Source organism: Amblyomma mixtum, unplaced genomic scaffold (genome assembly GCF_055824585.1).
Source record: "Amblyomma mixtum isolate Tamu unplaced genomic scaffold, ASM5582458v1 scaffold_66, whole genome shotgun sequence".
NCBI classification, from domain to species: Eukaryota; Metazoa; Arthropoda; class Arachnida; order Ixodida; family Ixodidae; genus Amblyomma; species Amblyomma mixtum.
This window is the reverse complement of record NW_028317763.1, coordinates 106,701-112,897: the sequence shown is the minus strand read 5'-3', so window position 1 is coordinate 112,897 and position 6,197 is coordinate 106,701.

Sequence of the window (6,197 nt, the reverse complement as noted above, 5' to 3'; positions counted from 1 at the left end):
GTTGTTCTGAATGAATATTTATAACCAGCCTTAATGTGGCTGCTACCTGCCGGTGGGCGGCACTGTCATCGCTGGCTGTACCGGCTGCATTTGGCGATAAGGCCGCCGGGAGGGTGGTGGCGTTCCTCCCTTCCTGTACGGTGCAGTTCGCGTGTCCATCGAGATGACAGAGAATTTCTGCGTAATTTCCTTTCCACAAAAAGCGTCGCGTTCAAAGGGCAATGCATCGCGCCGAACGGGTGGTGGCGTTCCGTGGACTGCCTTGCCGCGCTACAACACGCTGTCGCGTTCCACTCGCAAAGGCGAAGCTTAAGCGTCATTAATTAGCAGTTAATTTGTATTCAGTCATTAATTAGTAAGTAGTCACTACTTAATTATTTGTCATTAATTCGTCATCAATTATGTGCGACGTAATCAAGTGGTGACGTCACCAGTGTCACATAGGCAAAGTGGTGCAAATAACCGAGGAATGCAAACAATGATTACAAAGGTGAAAGGCAAACAGAAACCGGATACAGCTGACGAGGCAGGGTGGAAGAGATTCCCCAGACACTCACAGGAAACGATTGCGTCCACATGGAGCAGTGCACAGTATGTGTGGTGTGGTGTGTTGAACACTAGACCCATTTCAAGATTTTGACTAGTACCATCTACAACCAATGTGTTATGCCCGTAAACATTTCATGCTTACTCTACTCTCGGTTACGGGAGGGGCAGAGTTTTTTTTTATTGCGAAAGCAATACGGCTAGCGGTTTGTTCCTTCAGCGTGGCGCGGCGGTAGTTACCACTGACCTTTAGCTTGACCTCTGTTGTGACGTCACACCAGCTGCGAAAAACCAGGGCCCCAGCTCGCGCTTAGGCTTAGAAAAACTTTATTATATCAGATAATCAGGACGGCGGCCTCGCCATCCCGTCCTTGTCAGACGGCAGAGATCCCCTGGAACCGAGCGGCTTCGAAGGCATATCTGATGGTCTCTTTTTGTTCCTGGAGGTCCTGGCTGCGTAGCAAAACCTCCCATGATTCCTTGCAATTCACTAAAGGACGGGAAATGTAGGGCCTGTGGAGAACGAGCCACCTTAGCCCATATGATGTGGGCATGTGCCTAATCCCGCTCGCGCCGTCAGTGTGGAGCGGCGGTAGCTACCAACAGCGCTGAGCCTCGCGATCCTCCGCTAGGGGCGCCACAGCCGGAGCGACGTCACACCAGCTGCGAAAAACCAGGGCCCCCAGCTCGCGCCGTCAGTGTAGAGCGGCGGTAGCTAGTTAAACAGCGGTGAGCCTCGCGCTCCTCCGCTAGGGGCGCTACAGCCGGAGTAACGTCACACTAGCTGCGAAAAACCAGGGCCCCCAGCTCGCGCCGTCAGTGTACAGCGGCGGTAGCTACCAACAGCGGTGAGCGGCTGTAGCGCCCCCTAGCGGGAAGAGCGCGAGGCTCACCGCTTTACGGTGCGGCTCGGGTGTCCATCTAGATGACAGAGAATTACTGCGCCATTTCCTTCCCTCAAAAAGCCTTGCGTTCAAAGGGCAAGGCATCGCGCTGAACGGGTGGTGGCGTTCCTCCCTTCCTGTATGGTGCGGTTCGGGTGTCCACCGAGATGACAGAGAATTACTGCGTAATTGCCTTTCCTCAAAAGCGTCGCGTTCAAAGGGCAAGGCATCGCGCCGAACGAGTGGTGGCGTTTCGTGGACTGCCTGGCAGCGCTACAACACGCTGTCGCTTTCCACTCCTAAAGGCGAAGCTTAAGCGTCATTAACTATCATAACATCACCCTTACTAAGAGCACCACCAAGACCCACCACCAGCCAGCCTAGGCGCAGCCAGAGGAAATTGCTTTCGCAATTACCGGGCTTAAACAAGGTAAGCCTCAGCCAATTTTTTATTGCGAAAGCAATACTATGCTCATGAACGGCCTTTCGCGTAGCGACGGCCGGTGGCCACGTTTGACCTTTAGAATGACCTCTGTTCTCTCTCTCTCTCCGTCGGTGTTCGTTGTGTGCATTGGCGTTGGCGTTGACCACTTTTTAGACTCCGATCATTTTAAGGAAAGGAAGTGCGCATAATGGCTCCCTGGGTCAGCGGACGCCTAAATCGTGCAAATAGATACGTTGGGTGATGGGAGAGAGATGTGAGCTGCAGGCATTGACAAGGTTGTGCCAGAAACGCGGCGCTGAAGCCAGCGTTCATCGTGTTCATTGGCGTTGGCGTTGGCAACGTTTTACACTCCGATCATTTTAAGGAAAGGAAGGCGAGGCATGCCAGATGATGATTATAATAAACTTTATTTTCCGCCAGATAAGGAAGCCCCCTGCTCCCCGTCCCGGCGCACTGGCCAGCTGTGCGCAGTGACGTCACTTACTCCTCGCGCATGCGCAGTATGGCTGTGCAAGAGCACGCAAAACTTCGAGACTGTGGACATTATAACTCACGTAACAATATATGGCTACGGGCAGATGTTGGTTCCGCAATCTTCCAGGTTTAACCAGACATAAACCACAGCCAGTTTCAAGCATGAAATTCTTTTAGCTCCCCTTGTTGGCAGTGTGGTGACGTCACGCCGAAACCGAGAGCAAACATCCGGGCCCTGAATTCCACTCATCCGGGCACTGAATTCCACTAATTTGGCCACTGAAACGAGAACATCCGGGCATCGTACAGTATGGTTGTTCAAGAGCACGCGAAAGAGCGAGACTGTGGGCATTATAGCTCACGCAACAATATATGGATACGAGCAGATGTTGCTTCCGCAATCTTCCAGGTTTAACCAGACATAAACCACAGCCAATTCTAAGCATGAAACGCTTTTAGCTCCTGTTGTTGGCAGTGTGGTGACGTCACGCCGAGACTGAGAGCCAACATCCGGGCACTGAATTCCGCTCATCCGGGCACTGGAACGATAACATCCGGGCACTTTACAAGATTTAACGTGACTCTCTAAGCCCTCCTACAGGACCAGCATACAAGCGTCGGTAGCTTCGCGCCGAAAAGGTGGTGGCGTTCCTCCCTTCCTGTACGGTGCGGTTCGGGTGTCCGCCGAGATGACAATTATTGAGGAAGCTTTTAATGCCTCATCATCGTAAGCAGTTGTCGACAGAAATGTCACGCTTTTCAGTTGGTCGAACCGGTCGTGACGTCACAGTGGACGAATTTCAAACTGGGCCAACAGTACTTTCGCGAGTAACCATGCAACGAAATAAGGGGATCGTATAGTGATGCCCCAAGTAAGTGGGACTGAGTTTAGTTAATTGCTTAATTGCCGAATTAACCTAATTAAGCCTTCTAGTCAGGTCAGATAAATATATAAAACGGAGTAGGAAACTGGTCGAGTTGGGAATCGAACCCCGGTCTCCGGATTGCCCCTATTGAAAAATCCGGTATCGCGGCAAACCGGATTTTACCGGAACATATCGGTTTCATACCGGTCCCGTATCAATCTCACACCGGCGAGACCCGTCCGGTTTGATGGCTATACCGGTTCATACCGGTCCAGTATCGAACCCAAACCGGACAGACCGCTCCGGTGCGGAGCTCATACCGGACAGTTCATTCCCGGTTCGAAGCTCAAATCGGACAGACCAGTCCGGTACCGAGCTGAAACCGGACAGACTAGTCCGGTACGGAGCTCAAACCGGACATACCAGCCTGTATTCATAGCGATATGTGCTGCGGTTTTGGTGCTTGGTGTGCAGATTGACTGTTGCACGCCAGCAGATATTTTTTAGGGGAAGGGGGGGGGGGGGCAGCGTGCGCATAAATGCGATAATCAACACATACGCGGTTTTGTTGAAAGGGCTAAGAAAAGAAAAGTGCTAAGCGTGAGCTTCGCAGTGGCAAAACATGCAGTTTGTACATGAAAGGCGGGGGCTGCATGAAGGTGAATTGCGGGAAACCGCCATATTGGCTTCCCGTGCAGCACCCTGACAAAGCCAGGGCGGCTGTGTGCGGGCAAACGGCTAGTATAGTATATATCCGCCAGCAGCCTTTGTAAGTACTGCGCAGATAACTCTGGATTTCACAGTGCAGAACTTCAAGACTGGCTGATAAACATGGCGAGCCTCCGCTGACTGCGCCAGAGGCTCAAAAAGGTTTGTTACTGTCGCGTTCATTGCAGCAGCTTTCTTAATGTTCGCTAGCGGCAGCCTGTAGCGACGCATCGATGAAGAAAGAAAATTCTTAGTTTTCGTGCAGGAATTCTTTGCATTTCTTCGTCAAGTGATCGCCCATTGATAACGCAACTTGTCCAAGCGTTATCGCGAGCGGCCCCACCCTTCACTCTATCAGGAAGACACACTAATCACAAATCGCCCAGAACATTTCTTTCGACGAACAAGAAAAGGTTAATTCAACGGAGCCGGCAGCTTGGGGTGTTCCCTTAAGGTCGACGCTACGTGCTTGCTAAAAGATACAGCGCTCGAGAGAACAAAAAAAAAAAAACCACCTGTAGAAACCTTACACGAGTAGCCCGTCTTTGCGCAATTTTTTTAAGCTTTTTTCTTTTCTCTCCTCACTGCCTTCTCTGCTTTTCCTGGGTCCCGTCGCAAAAAAAAAACCCTGCTCATTCCTGGCTTTTCTATCGGCCTTTGTTCCTTCCCCTTGGGCTCCTCTGTGTCTGTCCTGTCCCTCCCAGTGCCGTTCCCCGAAGCGGCGCGGAGGCGCTCACTCTACAACCCACGACCGAGCATTTTAAGCCGCCCTCCCGACCACGCTCCCCGCGAGGCTTCCATGAAGTGGCGAGAAGTTCCGATTCTGCTTGTTCACTGTGCCCGGTCGCTGCCAACACCACCTTGTCGCTGCGCGGTGACTTTATGCAGAAGTCCTCCCCCGCGTTTCCTGCGTTTGTTTGGAACAGGTTTTTCTTCTCTCCTGCGGCTGGGTTGAGTATCAAGCGATGAAAGTAACTGCGAAAACACGCTGGCACTCGCTCGTTGGCGTTGAGTTTGTGTTGTACAATTTTTTGCGCCTTTCTTCGTGTTGCCTTGATCAATCCATGATCAAAGATGACATCGCCTTTCATGCGTACGTCCAGTGCAAATATGGTGGAACACTATCATCCTTGTCTCAGTGATGAATGACTTCGCTCCGAAAGACGTGAGTGGTGAACATTTGACCGGTGGAGGCCACGGCGGTGAAGGCGGATTTTATGACGGCGACGTCGTGCTGCTAGGACGCAAGTACGCATTTTAAATCACTCTTTTCTTTAAGTACTGCCTCCGTCTCGGTTAAATGCTCGGCGTCAACAGAAACGTTCTAACTTTCCAGTGTCTTTTTGACTAAAACTTTGTAGATTGCACAGCGTAGAGGGACGAAATAGCGCAAAATTTTCTTTCAGTTACATACTGAAATGGCTTGTCCTTCATTATAACACGACTAAAAATAGTTTTATAGTTTGTATTCTTTCTTTACAGAGTCATGTGGTGTACACGTGCGAGAGCAATCATCGATAAGCGTCCTGAGGGGGAGCGGCTCAAGCCCTTGAATTCGTTAATGACTGCGACATTGCAACTAGCGTGGAAACACAAGGACAGCGACACAAGAAACCGACGGGACAGCACGCTAGTGCTGTCCCGTCGGTTTCTTGTGTCGCTGTCCTTGTGTTTCCACGCTAGTTGCAATGTCGCAGTCATTAACGAATTCACACCAACTAGCCCAACTGTCTTCCATGATCATAAGCCCTTGAACAAACATCACGCATCGCATCGATGCTGCGGTATGTGCCGTAAATAATGGAGGACGACCACGCAAGCATCGGAATCGTCCGAGCAACCTGTTTACACACCAACAATCTTACGACGCAGATTTTGAATACATTCTTGATTCAAATATGGAAGGCGTGAGGTGCATTCGCGATACTGAGCATTGCCAATGCTCAGGGCCTGGCGTCTTGAGACGCCTGGCTTGTCTGTGGCTTGTCTTACAGACCGTCAAGCCTACATACGCATACAAGATGCGGAACACGGGCCATACACCATCGGCTCGAGGGGAACACCTCAAGGCGCGGTCCTGTCTCCCCTCCTCTTCAATTTGGCAATGCTTCATCTTCCCTCCAAATTGTCCTCTTTGCCCGGGATACATCACGCTCTTTATGCGGATGACATTACAATCTGGGCCACGCAAGGTAACCTGGGCCACATGGAATCCTGCCTGCAAGCAGCGGCGACCCTAGTCGACGACTACGCGGCCTACTGCGGACTCCAGTG